Source organism: Schistocerca gregaria, unplaced genomic scaffold (assembly GCF_023897955.1).
Source record: "Schistocerca gregaria isolate iqSchGreg1 unplaced genomic scaffold, iqSchGreg1.2 ptg000077l, whole genome shotgun sequence".
NCBI classification, from domain to species: Eukaryota; Metazoa; Arthropoda; class Insecta; order Orthoptera; family Acrididae; genus Schistocerca; species Schistocerca gregaria.
In genome coordinates, this window is record NW_026061710.1 from 3,525,098 (window position 1) to 3,540,942 (window position 15,845).

Below are 15,845 nucleotides of genomic sequence, written 5' to 3' on the forward strand. Positions count from 1 at the left end.
GCCTAAAGTGTTTGAGACATTACTCCGATGAAGGAAAATTGCGCATGCTGACTGTTGTATACAATCCCGAACCAATTTCTGTGTTTCAACAACACTCTGAAAGTCCACACATTAGAGAATGCCCCCAGATGTACATCGGAAACTACTACTGGTCTTCCAGGGAAGGATCAAAGCGTAAACTGTTTGAGACATTACTCCCATGGAGGAAAGTGCGCATGGTGACTGTTGTATTCAATCCAGATGCAAGTTCTGTGATTTATCAACACTCTGATAGTCCACACATTACCGAATGCCCCCAGATGTTCATCACAAACTAATATTGGTGTTCCAGGGAACGATCAAAGCGTAAACTGTTCGAGACATTACTGCCATGAAGGAAAGTGTGCATGGTGACTGTTGTATTCAATCCCGCGGCATTTTCTGTGTTTCATCAACACTTTGAAGGTCCACAGATTACAGAATGTCTCCAGATGTGCATCGGAAACTACTACTGATCTTGCAGGGAAGGTTCAAAGCGTAGACTGTTTGAGACATTACTGCAATGGACGAAAGTGCGCATGGTGACTGTTGTATTAAATACCGATGCAATTTATGTGTTTCATCAACACTCTGATAGTCCACACATTACAGAATGCTCCCAGATGTGCATGGGAAACTACTACTGGTCTTCCAGGGAACGATCAAAGCGTAGACTGTTTGAGACATTACTCCCGTGGAGTAAAGTGCGCATGGTGACTGTTGTATTCAATCCCGATGCAATTTCTGTGTTTCAACATCACTCTGATTGTCCACAGATTACAGAATGACACCATATGTGCATCGGAAACTACTACTTGTCTTCCAGGGAACGATCAAAGCGTAGACTAAATGAGACATTACTCCCATGGAGGAAAGTGCGCATGGTGACTGTTGTATTCAATGCCGATGCAATTTCTGTGTTTCATCAACACTCCGACAGTTCACACATTACACAATGCCCCCAGATGTGCATCGGAAACTACTACTGGTCATCCAGGGAACGATCAAAGCGTAAACTGTTTGAGACATTACTCCCATGGAGGAAAGTGCGCATGGTGACGGTTGTATTCAATCCTGATGCAATTTCTGTGTTTCATCGACACTCTGATAGTCCACAGATTTCAGAATGCCTCCAGATGTGCATCGGTAACTACTGCTTGTCTTAAAGGGAACGATCAAAGCGTAAACTGTTTGAGACATTACTCCCATGGAGGAAAGCGCGCATGATGACTGTTGTATTCAATCCCGCGGCATTTTCTGTGTTTCATCAACACTTTGAGTGTCCACAGATTACAGAATGCCACCAGATGTGCATCGGAAACTACTACTGGTCTTGCAGGGAACTATCAAAGCGTAGACTGTTTGAGACATTACTCCCATGGAGAAAAGTGCGCATGGTGACTATTGTATTCAGTCCCGATGCAATTTCTGTGTTTCATCAACACTCTGATAGTCCACAAACTACAGAATCCCCCCAGATGTGCTTCGGAAACTACGACTGTTCTTCCAGGGAACGATCAAAGTGTAAACGGTTTGAGACCTTACTCCCATGCAGGAAAGTGCGCATGGTGACTGTTGTATTCAATCCCGATGCAATTTCTGTGTTTCATCAACACTCTGATAGTCCACACCTTACGGAATGCCTCCAGATGTGCATCGGAAACTACTACTGGTCTTCCAGGGAACGATCAAAGCGTAAACTGTTTGAGACATTACTCCCTTGGACGAAAGTGCGGATGGTGACTGTTGTATTCAATCCAGCGGCAATTTCTGTGTTTCATCAACACTTTGAAGGTCCTCAGATTACAGAATGCCTCCAGATGTGCATCTGAAACTACTACTGGTCTTCCAGGGAACGATCAAAGCGTAGACTGTTTGAGACATTACTCCCATGGAGGGAAGTGCGCATGGTGACTGTTGCATTCAATCCCGATGCAATTTCTGTGTTTCATCAACAATCTGATAGTCCACACATTACAGAAGGCCCCCAGATGTTCATCGGGAACTACTACTGGCCTTCCAGGGAACGATCAAAGCGTAAACTGTTTGAGACATTACTGCCATGGAGGAAAGTGCGCATGGTGACTGTTGTATTCAATCCCGCGGCGATTTCTGTGTTTCATCAACACTTTGAAGGTCCACAGATTACAGAATGTCTCCAGATGTGCATCGGAAACTAATACTGATCTTGCAGGGAACGATCAAAGCGTAGACTGTTTGAGACATTACTCCCAGTGAGGAAATAGCGCATGGTGACTGTTGTATTCAATCCTGATGCAATATCTGTGTTTCATCAAGACACTGATAGACCACACATTACAGAATGCAACAGATGTGCTTCGGAAACTACTACTTGTCTTCCAGGAAACGATCAAAGCGTAAACTGTTTGAGACATTACTCCCATGGAGGAAAGTGCGCATGGTGACTGTTGTATTTAATCCCGATGCAATATCTGTGTTTCATCAACACTCTGATATTCCACACATTACAGAATGCACCCAGATGTGCATCGGAAACTACTACTGGTCTTCCAGGGAGCGATCAAAGCGTAAACTGTTTGAGACATTACTCAGATGGGGGAAAGAGCGCATGGTGACTGTTGTATTCAAACCCGATGCAATTTCTGTGTTTCAACAACACTCTGATAGTCCACACATTACAGAATTCCCCCAGATGTTCATCGGAAACTACTACTGGTCTTCCAGGGAAGGATGAAAGTGTAAACTATTTGAGACATTACTCCCATGGAGGAAAGTGCGCATAGTGACTGTTGTATTCAATCCCGATGCAATTTCTGTGTTTCATCTACACTATGATAGTCCACACATTACAGAATGCCCCCAGATGTTCATCGGAAACTACTATTGGTCTTCCAGGGAACGATCAAAGCGTAAACTGTTTGAGACATTACTCAAATGCGGGAAAGAGCGCATGGTGACTGTTGTATTCAATCCCGATGCAATTTCTGTGTTTCATCAACACTCTGATAGTCCACACATTACAAAATGCCCCCAGATGTGCATCGGAAACTACTACTGGCCTTCCAGGGAACGATCAAAGCCCAAACTGTTTGAGACATTACTCAAATGCGGGAAAGAGCGCATGGTGACTGTTGTATTCAATCCCGATGCAATTTCTGTGATTCATCAACACTCTGATAGTCCACACATTACCGAATGCCCCCAGATGTTCATATCAAACTAATATTGGTGTTCCAGGGAACGATCAAAGCTTAAACTGTTTGAGACATTAATGCCGTGGAGGAAAGTGCGCATGGTGACTGTTGTATAAAATCCCGATGCAATTTCTGTGTTTCATCAACACTTTGAAGGTCCACAGATTACAGAATGCTTCCAGATGTGCATAGGAAAATACTACTGGTCTTCCAGGAATCGATCCAAACGTAGACTGTTTGAGACATTACTGCCATGGAGGAAAGTGCGCATGGTGACTGTTGTATTCAATCCCGATGCAATTTATGTGTTTCAACAACACTCTGATAGTCCGCAGATTCCAGATAGCCTCCAGATAGGCATAGGAAACTACTACTGGTCTTGCAGGGTACGATCAAAGCGTAGACTGTTTGAGACATTACTCCCATGGAGCAAAGAGCGCATGGTGACTGTTGTATTCAATCCCGATGCAATTTCTGTGTTTCATCAAGACTCTGATAGTTCACACATTACAGAATGCCCCAGATGTGCATCGGAAACTACTGCTGGTCTTGCAGGGAACGATCAAAGCGTAGACTGTTTGAGACATTACTCCCATGCAGGAAAGTGCGCATGGTGACTGTTGTATTCAATCCCGATGCAATTTCTGTGTTTCATCAGCACTCTGATAGTCCACACATTACAGAATGCCCCCAGATGTGCATCGGAAACTACTCCTGGTCCTCCAGGGAACGATCAAAGCGTAAACTGTTTGAGACATTACTCCCATGGAGGAAAGTGCGCATGGTGACTGTTGTATTCAATCCCGATGCAATTTCTGCGTTTCATCAACACTCTGATAGTCCACAGATTAACGAATGCCTCCTGATGTGCATCGTAAACTATTACTGGTCTTCCAGGGAACGATCAAAGCGTAAACCGTTTGAGACATTACTCCCATGCAGGAAAGTGCGCATGGTGACTGTTGCATTCAATGCCGATGCAATTTCTGTGTTTCATCAACACTCCGCCAGTCCACACATTACAGAATGCCCCCAGAAGTGCATCGGAAACTACTACTGTTCTTCCAGGGAACGATCAAAGCGTAAACGGTTTGAGACATTACTCCCATGGAGGAAAGCGCGCATGGTGACTGTTGTATTCAATCCCGCGGCATTTTCTGTGTTTCATCAACACTTTGAAGGTCCACAGATTACAGAATGCCACCAGATGTGCATCGGAAACTACTACTGGTCTTGCAGGGAACTATCAAAGCGTAGACTGTTTGAGACATTACTCCCATGGAGAAAAGTGCGCATGGTGACTATTGTATTCAGTCCCGATGCAATTTCTGTGTTTCATCAACACTCTGATAGTCCACAAACTACAGAATCCCCCCAGATGTGCTTCGGAAACTACGACTGTTCTTCCAGGGAACGATCAAAGTGTAAACGGTTTGAGACCTTACTCCCATGCAGGAAAGTGCGCATGGTGACTGTTGTATTCAATCCCGATGCAATTTCTGTGTTTCATCAACACTCTGATAGTCCACACCTTACGGAATGCCTCCAGATGTGCATCGGAAACTACTACTGGTCTTCCAGGGAACGATCAAAGCGTAAACTGTTTGAGACATTACTCCCTTGGACGAAAGTGCGGATGGTGACTGTTGTATTCAATCCAGCGGCAATTTCTGTGTTTCATCAACACTTTGAAGGTCCTCAGATTACAGAATGCCTCCAGATGTGCATCTGAAACTACTACTGGTCTTCCAGGGAACGATCAAAGCGTAGACTGTTTGAGACATTACTCCCATGGAGGGAAGTGCGCATGGTGACTGTTGCATTCAATCCCGATGCAATTTCTGTGTTTCATCAACAATCTGATAGTCCACACATTACAGAAGGCCCCCAGATGTTCATCGGGAACTACTACTGGCCTTCCAGGGAACGATCAAAGCGTAAACTGTTTGAGACATTACTGCCATGGAGGAAAGTGCGCATGGTGACTGTTGTATTCAATCCCGCGGCGATTTCTGTGTTTCATCAACACTTTGAAGGTCCACAGATTACAGAATGTCTCCAGATGTGCATCGGAAACTAATACTGATCTTGCAGGGAACGATCAAAGCGTAGACTGTTTGAGACATTACTCCCAGTGAGGAAAGAGCGCATGGTGACTGTTGTATTCAATCCTGATGCAATATCTGTGTTTCATCAAGACACTGATAGACCACACATTACAGAATGCAACAGATGTGCTTCGGAAACTACTACTTGTCTTCCAGGAAACGATCAAAGCGTAAACTGTTTGAGACATTACTCCCATGGAGGAAAGTGCGCATGGTGACTGTTGTATTTAATCCCGATGCAATATCTGTGTTTCATCAACACTCTGATATTCCACACATTACAGAATGCACCCAGATGTGCATCGGAAACTACTACTGGTCTTCCAGGGAACGATCAAAGCGTAAACTGTTTGAGACATTACTCAGATGGGGGAAAGAGCGCATGGTGACTGTTGTATTCAAACCCGATGCAATTGCTGTGTTTCAACAACACTCTGATAGTCCACACATTACAGAATTCCCCCAGATGTTCATCGGAAACTACTACTGGTCTTCCAGGGAAGGATGAAAGTGTAAACTATTTGAGACATTACTCCCATGGAGGAAAGTGCGCATAGTGACTGTTGTATTCAATCATGATGCAATTTCTGTGTTTCATCTACACTATGATAGTCCACACATTACAGAATGCCCCCAGATGTTCATCGGAAACTACTATTGGTCTTCCAGGGATCGATCAAAGCGTAAACTGTTTGAGACATTACTCAAATGCGGGAAAGAGCGCATGGTGACTGTTGTATTCAATCCCGATGCAATTTCTGTGTTTCATCAACACTCTGATAGTCCACACATTACCGAATGCCCCCAGATGTTCATCTCAAACTAATATTGGTGTTCCAGGGAACGATCAAAGCTTAAACTGTTTGAGACATTAATGCCGTGGAGGAAAGTGCGCATGGTGACTGTTGTATAAAATCCCGATGCAATTTCTGTGATTCATCAACACTCTGATAGTCCACACATTACCGAATGCCCCCAGATGTTCATATCAAACTAATATTGGTGTTCCAGGGAACGATCAAAGCTTAAACTGTTTGAGACATTAATGCCGTGGAGGAAAGTGCGCATGGTGACTGTTGTATAAAATCCCGATGCAATTTCTGTGTTTCATCAACACTTTGAAGGTCCACAGATTACAGAATGCTTCCAGATGTGCATAGGAAAATACTACTGGTCTTCCAGGAATCGATCCAAACGTAGACTGTTTGAGACATTACTGCCATGGAGGAAAGTGCGCATGGTGACTGTTGTATTCAATCCCGATGCAATTTATGTGTTTCAACAACACTCTGATAGTCCGCAGATTCCAGATAGCCTCCAGATAGGCATAGGAAACTACTACTGGTCTTGCAGGGTACGATCAAAGCGTAGACTGTTTGAGACATTACTCCCATGGAGCAAAGAGCGCATGGTGACTGTTGTATTCAATCCCGATGCAATTTCTGTGTTTCATCAAGACTCTGATAGTTCACACATTACAGAATGCCCCAGATGTGCATCGGAAACTACTGCTGGTCTTGCAGGGAACGATCAAAGCGTAGACTGTTTGAGACATTACTCCCATGCAGGAAAGTGCGCATGGTGACTGTTGTATTCAATCCCGATGCAATTTCTGTGTTTCATCAGCACTCTGATAGTCCACACATTACAGAATGCCCCCAGATGTGCATCGGAAACTACTCCTGGTCCTCCAGGGAACGATCAAAGCGTAAACTGTTTGAGACATTACTCCCATGGAGGAAAGTGCGCATGGTGACTGTTGTATTCAATCCCGATGCAATTTCTGCGTTTCATCAACACTCTGATAGTCCACAGATTAACGAATGCCTCCTGATGTGCATCGTAAACTATTACTGGTCTTCCAGGGAACGATCAAAGCGTAAACCGTTTGAGACATTACTCCCATGCAGGAAAGTGCGCATGGTGACTGTTGCATTCAATGCCGATGCAATTTCTGTGTTTCATCAACACTCCGCCAGTCCACACATTACAGAATGCCCCCAGAAGTGCATCGGAAACTACTACTGTTCTTCCAGGGAACGATCAAAGCGTAAACGGTTTGAGACATTACTCCCATGGAGGAAAGCGCGCATGGTGACTGTTGTATTCAATCCCGCGGCATTTTCTGTGTTTCATCAACACTTTGAAGGTCCACAGATTACAGAATGCCACCAGATGTGCATCGGAAACTACTACTGGTCTTGCAGGGAACTATCAAAGCGTAGACTGTTTGAGACATTACTCCCATGGAGAAAAGTGCGCATGGTGACTATTGTATTCAGTCCCGATGCAATTTCTGTGTTTCATCAACACTCTGATAGTCCACAAACTACAGAATCCCCCCAGATGTGCTTCGGAAACTACGACTGTTCTTCCAGGGAACGATCAAAGTGTAAACGGTTTGAGACCTTACTCCCATGCAGGAAAGTGCGCATGGTGACTGTTGTATTCAATCCCGATGCAATTTCTGTGTTTCATCAACACTCTGATAGTCCACACCTTACGGAATGCCTCCAGATGTGCATCGGAAACTACTACTGGTCTTCCAGGGAACGATCAAAGCGTAAACTGTTTGAGACATTACTCCCTTGGACGAAAGTGCGGATGGTGACTGTTGTATTCAATCCAGCGGCAATTTCTGTGTTTCATCAACACTTTGAAGGTCCTCAGATTACAGAATGCCTCCAGATGTGCATCTGAAACTACTACTGGTCTTCCAGGGAACGATCAAAGCGTAGACTGTTTGAGACATTACTCCCATGGAGGGAAGTGCGCATGGTGACTGTTGCATTCAATCCCGATGCAATTTCTGTGTTTCATCAACAATCTGATAGTCCACACATTACAGAAGGCCCCCAGATGTTCATCGGGAACTACTACTGGCCTTCCAGGGAACGATCAAAGCGTAAACTGTTTGAGACATTACTGCCATGGAGGAAAGTGCGCATGGTGACTGTTGTATTCAATCCCGCGGCGATTTCTGTGTTTCATCAACACTTTGAAGGTCCACAGATTACAGAATGTCTCCAGATGTGCATCGGAAACTAATACTGATCTTGCAGGGAACGATCAAAGCGTAGACTGTTTGAGACATTACTCCCAGTGAGGAAAGAGCGCATGGTGACTGTTGTATTCAATCCTGATGCAATATCTGTGTTTCATCAAGACACTGATAGACCACACATTACAGAATGCAACAGATGTGCTTCGGAAACTACTACTTGTCTTCCAGGAAACGATCAAAGCGTAAACTGTTTGAGACATTACTCCCATGGAGGAAAGTGCGCATGGTGACTGTTGTATTTAATCCCGATGCAATATCTGTGTTTCATCAACACTCTGATATTCCACACATTACAGAATGCACCCAGATGTGCATCGGAAACTACTACTGGTCTTCCAGGGAACGATCAAAGCGTAAACTGTTTGAGACATTACTCAGATGGGGGAAAGAGCGCATGGTGACTGTTGTATTCAAACCCGATGCAATTGCTGTGTTTCAACAACACTCTGATAGTCCACACATTACAGAATTCCCCCAGATGTTCATCGGAAACTACTACTGGTCTTCCAGGGAAGGATGAAAGTGTAAACTATTTGAGACATTACTCCCATGGAGGAAAGTGCGCATAGTGACTGTTGTATTCAATCATGATGCAATTTCTGTGTTTCATCTACACTATGATAGTCCACACATTACAGAATGCCCCCAGATGTTCATCGGAAACTACTATTGGTCTTCCAGGGATCGATCAAAGCGTAAACTGTTTGAGACATTACTCAAATGCGGGAAAGAGCGCATGGTGACTGTTGTATTCAATCCCGATGCAATTTCTGTGTTTCATCAACACTCTGATAGTCCACACATTACAAAATGCCCCCAGATGTGCATCGGAAACTACTACTGGTCTTCCAGGGAACGATTAAAGCCTGTACTGATTGAGACATTACTCCCATGTTGGAAAGTGCGCATGGTGACTGTTGTATTCAATCCCGCTTCAATTTCTGTGTTTCATTAACACTTTGAAGGTCCACAGATTACAGAATGGCTCCAGATGTGCATCGGAAACTACTACGGGTCTTACAGGGAACGATCAAAGAGTAGATTGTTTGAGACATTACACCCATGGAAGTAAGTGCGCATGGTGGCTGTTGTATTCAATCCCGATGCAATTTCTGTGTTTCATCAACACTCCGATAGTCCACACATTACAGAATGCCCCCAGATGTGCATCGGAAACTACTACTGGCCTTCCAGGGAACGATCAAAGCCCAAACTGTTTGAGACATTACTCCGATGAAGGAAAATTGCGCATGCTGACTGTTGTATACAATCCCGATCCAATTTCTGTGTTTCAACAACACTCTGAAAGTCCACACATTAGAGAATGCCCCCAGATGTACATCGGAAACTACTACTGGTCTTCCAGGGAAGGATCAAAGCGTAAACTGTTTGAGACATTACTCCCATGGAGGAAAGTGCGCATGGTGACTGTTGTATTCAATCCAGATGCAATTTCTGTGATTCATCAACACTCTGATAGTCCACACATTACCGAATGCCCCCAGATGTTCATCTCAAACTAATATTGGTGTTCCAGGGAACGATCAAAGCTTAAACTGTTTGAGACATTAATGCCGTGGAGGAAAGTGCGCATGGTGACTGTTGTATAAAATCCCGATGCAATTTCTGTGTTTCATCAACACTTTGAAGGTCCACAGATTACAGAATGCCTCCAGATGTGCATAGGAAAATACTACTGGTCTTCCAGGAATCGATCCAAACGTAGACTGTTTGAGACATTACTGCCATGGAGGAAAGTGCGCATGGTGACTGTTGTATTCAATCCCGATGCAATTTATGTGTTTCAACAACACTCTGATAGTCCGCAGATTCCAGATAGCCTCCAGATAGGCATAGGAAACTACTACTGGTCTTGCAGGGAACGATCAAAGCGTAGACTGTTTGAGACTTTACTCCCATGGAGCAAAGAGCGCATGGTGACTGTTGTATTCAATCCCGATGCAATTTCTGTGTTTCATCAAGACACTGATAGTTCACACATTACAGAATGCCCCAGATGTGCATCGGAAACTACTGCTGGTCTTGCAGGGAACGATCAAAGCGTAGACTGTTTGAGACATTACTCCCATGCAGGAAAGTGCGCATGGTGACTGTTGTATTCAATCCCGATGCAATTTCTGTGTTTCATCAGCACTCTGATAGTCCACACATTACAGAATGCCCCCAGATGTGCATCGGAAACTACTCCTGGTCCTCCAGGGAACGATCAAAGCGTAAACTGTTTGAGACATTACTCCCATGGAGGAAAGTGCGCATGGTGACTGTTGTATTCAATCCCGATGCAATTTCTGCGTTTCATCAACACTCTGATAGTCCACAGATTAACGAATGCCTCCTGATGTGCATCGTAAACTATTACTGGTCTTCCAGGGAACGATCAAAGCGTAAACCGTTTGAGACATTACTCCCATGCAGGAAAGTGCGCATGGTGACTGTTGCATTCAATGCCGATGCAATTTCTGTGTTTCATCAACACTCCGCCAGTCCACACATTACAGAATGCCCCCAGAAGTGCATCGGAAACTACTACTGTTCTTCCAGGGAACGATCAAAGCGTAAACGGTTTGAGACATTACTCCCATGGAGGAAAGCGCGCATGGTGACTGTTGTATTCAATCCCGCGGCATTTTCTGTGTTTCATCAACACTTTGAAGGTCCACAGATTACAGAATGCCACCAGATGTGCATCGGAAACTACTACTGGTCTTGCAGGGAACTATCAAAGCGTAGACTGTTTGAGACATTACTCGCATGGAGAAAAGTGCGCATGGTGACTATTGTATTCAGTCCCGATGCAATTTCTGTGTTTCATCAACACTCTGATAGTCCACAAACTACAGAATCCCCCCAGATGTGCTTCGGAAACTACGACTGTTCTTCCAGGGAACGATCAAAGTGTAAACGGTTTGAGACCTTACTCCCATGCAGGAAAGTGCGCATGGTGACTGTTGTATTCAATCCCGATGCAATTTCTGTGTTTCATCAACACTCTGATAGTCCATACATTACGGAATGCCTCCAGATGTGCATCGGAAACTACTACTGGTCTTCCAGGGAACGATCAAAGCGTAAACTGTTTGAGACATTACTCCCATTGAGGAAAGTGCGGAAGGTGACTGTTGTATTCAATCCAGCGGCAATTTCTGTGTTTCATCAACACTTTGAAGGTCCACAGATTACAGAATGCCTCCAGATGTGCATCGGAAACTACTACTGGTCTTCCAGGGAACGATCAAAGCGTAGACTGTTTGAGACATTACTCCCATGGAGGGAAGTGCGCATGGTGACTGTTGTATCCAATTACGATGCACTTTCTGTGTTTCATCAACACTCTGATAGTCCACACATTACAGAAGGCCCCCAGATGTGCATCGGGAACTACTACTGGTCTTCCAGGGAACGATCAAAGCGTAAACTGTTTGAGACATTACTGCCATGAAGGAAAGTGCGCATGGTGACTGTTGTATTCAATCCCGCGCAATTTCTGTGTTTCATCAACACTTTGAAGGTCCACAGATTACAGAATGTCTCCAGATGTGCATCGGAAACTACTACTGATCTTGCAGGGAACGATCAAAGCGTAGACTGTTTGAGACATTACTCCCAGTGAGGAAAGAGCGCATGGTGACTGTTGTATTCAGTCCTGATGCAATTTCTGTGTCTCATCAAGACACTGATAGACCACACATTACAGAATGCAACAGATGTGCTTCGGAAACTACTAGTGGTCTTCCAGGGAACGATCAAAGCGTAGACTGTTTGAGACATTACTGCCATGGAGGAAAGTGCGCATGGTGACTGTTGTATTCAATCCCGATGCAATTTCTGTGTTTCAACAACACTCTGAGAGTCCACAGATTACAGAATGCCTCCAGATGTGCATGGGAAACTACTACTGGTCTTCCAGGGAACGATCAAAGCGTAGACTGTTTGAGACATTACTCCCGTGGAGGAAAGTGCGCATGGTGACTGTTGTATTCAATCCCGATGCAATTTCTGTGTTTCAACATCACTCTGATTGTCCACAGATTACAGAATGACACCATATGTGCATCGGAAACTACTACTTGTCTTCCAGGGAACGATCAAAGCGTAGACTAAATGAGACATTACTCCAATGGAGGAAAGTGTACATGGTGACTGTTGTATTCAATGCCGATGCAATTTCTGTGTTTCATCAACACTCCGACAGTCCACACATTACAGAATGCCCCCAGATGTGCATCGGAAACTACTACTGGTCATCCAGGGAACGATCAAAGCGTAAACTGTTTGAGACGTTACTCCCATGGAGGAAAGTGCGCATGGTAACCGTTGTATTCAATCCTGATGCAATTTCTGTGTTTCATCAACACTCTGATAGTCCACAGATTTCAGAATGCCTCCAGATGTGCATCGGTAGCTACTACTGGTCTTAAAGGGAACGATCAAAGCGTAAACTGTTTGAGACATTACTCCCATTGAGGAAAGTGCGGATGGTGACTGTTGTATTCAATCCAGCGGCAATTTCTGTGTTTCATCAACACTTTGAAGGTCCACAGATTACAGAATGCTTCCAGATGTGCATCGGAAACTACTACTGGTCTTCCAGGGAACGATCAAAGCGTAGACTGTTTGAGACATTACTCCCAAGGAGGGAAGTGCGCATGGTGACTGTTGTATTCAATCCCGATGCAATTTCTGTGTTTCATCAAGACACTGATAGACCACACATTACAGAATGCAACAGATGTGCTTCGGAAACTACTACTGGTCTTCCAGGCAACGATCAAAGCGTAAACTGTTTGAGACATTACTCCCATGGAGGAAAGTGCGCATGGTGACTGTTGTATTTAATCCCGATGCAATATCTGTGTTTCATCAACACTCTGATATTCCACACATTACAGATGCACCCAGATGTGCATCGGAAACTACTACTGGTTTCCAGGGAACGATCAAAGCGTAGACTGTTTGAGACATTACTGCCATGGAGGAAAGTGCGCATGGTGACTGTTGTATTCAATCCCGATGCAATTTCTGTGTTTCAACAACACTCTGATGGTCCACAGATTACAGAATGCCTCCAGATGTGCATCGGAAACTACTACTTTTCTCAAAGGGAAAGATCAAACTTAGATTGTTTGAGACATTACTCCCATGGAGGAAAGTGCGCATGGCGACTGTTGTATTCAATCCCGTGGCAATTTCTTTGTTTCATCAACACTTTGAAGGTCCACAGATTACAGAATGCCTCCAGATGTGCATCGGAAACTACTACTGGTCTTGCAGGGAACGATCAAAGCGTAGACTGATTGAGACATTACCCCAATGGAGGAAAGTGCGCGTGGTGACTGTTGTATTCAATCCCGATGCAATTTCTGTGTTTCATCAACGCTCTGATGGTCCACACATTACAGAATGCCCCCAGATGTGCATTGGAAACTACTACTGGTCTACCAGGGAACGATCAAAGTCTAAACTGTTTGAGACATTACTCCGATGGAGGAAAATTGCGCATGGTGACTGTTGTATACAATCCGGATGCAATTTCTGTGCTTCAACAACACTCTGATAGTCCACAGATTACAGAATGCCTCCAGATGTGAATCGGTAACTAGTACTGGTCTTAAAGGGAACGATCAAATCGTAAACTGTTTCAGACATTACTCCCATGGAGGAAAGTGCGCATGGTGACTGTGGTATGCAATCCCGCGGAAATTTCTGTGTTTCATCAACACTTTGCAGGTCCACAGAATACAGAATGCCTCCAGATGTGCATCGGAAGCTACTACTGGTCTTCCAGGGAACGATCAAAGCGTAGACTGTTTGAGACATTACTCCCATGGAGGGAAGTGCGCATGGTGACTGTTGTATTCAATCCCGCTTCAATTTCTGTGTTTCATCAACACTTTGAAGGTCCACAGATTACAGAATGCCCCCAGATGTGCATCGGAAGCTACTACTGGTCTTCCAGGGAACGATCAAAGCGTAGACTGTTTGAGACATTACTCCCATGGAGGAAAGTGCGCATGGTGACTGTTGTATTTAATCCCGATGCAATATCTGTGTTTCATCAACACTCTGATATTCCACACATTACAGAATGCACCCAGATGTGCATCGGAAACTACTACTGGTTTCCAGGGAACGATCAAAGCGTAGACTGTTTGAGACATTACTGCCATGGAGGAAAGTGTACATGGTGACTGTTGTATTCAATACCGATGCAATATCTGTGTTTCATCAAGACACTGATAGTCCACACATTACAGAATGCCCCCAGATGTGCATTGGAAACTACTACTGGTCTACCAGGGAACGATCAAAGTCTAAACTGTTTGAGACATTACTGCCATGGAGGAAAGTGCGCATGGTGACTGTTGCATTCAATTCCTATGCAATTTCTGTGTTTCATCAACACTCTGATAGTCCACACATTACAGAAGTCCACCAGATGTGCATCGGAAACAACTACCGGTCTTCCAGGGAACGCTCAAAGTCTATACTGTTTGAGATATTACTCCCATGGAGGAAAGTGTGCATGGTGACTGTTGTATCCAATACCGATGCAATATCTGTGTTTCATCAAGACACTGATAGTCCACACATTACAGAATGCCCCAGATGTGCATCGGAAACTAATACTGGTCTTGCAGGGAACGATCAAAGCGTAGACTGTTTGAGACATTACTCCCATGGAGGAAAGTGAGCATGGTGACTGTTGCATTCAATCCCGATGCAATATCTGTGTTTCATCAAGACACTGATAGTCCACACATTACAGAATGCCCCCAGAAGTGCATCGGAAACTACTACTGGACTTCCAGGGAACGATCAAAGCGTAAACTGTTTGAGACATTACTCCCATGGAGCAAAGTGCGCCTGGTGACTGTTGTGTACAATCCTGATGCATTTTCTGTGTTTCATCAACACTCTGATAGTCCACAAATTACAGAATGCCTCCAGATGTGAATCGGTAACTACTACTGGTCTTAAAGGGAACGACCAAATCGTAAACTGTTTGAGACATTACTCCCATGGAGGAAAGTGCGCATGGTGACTGTGGTATGCAGTCCCGCGGAAATTTCTGTGTTTCATCAACACTTTGCAGGTCCACAGATTACAGAATGCCTCCAGATGTGCATCGGAAGCTACTACTGGTCTTCCAGGGAACGATCAAAGCGCTAGACTGTTTGAGACATTACTCCCATGGAGGGAAGTGCGCATGGTGACTGTTGTATTCAATCCCGATGCAATTTCTGTGTTTCATCAACACTTTGAAGGTCCACAGTTTACAGAATGCCTCCAGATGTGCATCGAAAACTACTACTGGTCTTGCAGGGAACGATCAAAGCGCAGACTGTTTGAGACATTACCCCAATGGAGGAAAGTGCGCATGGTGACTGTGGTATTCAATCCCGATGCAATTTCTGTGTTTCATCAACACTCTCATAGTCCACACATTACAGAATGCCC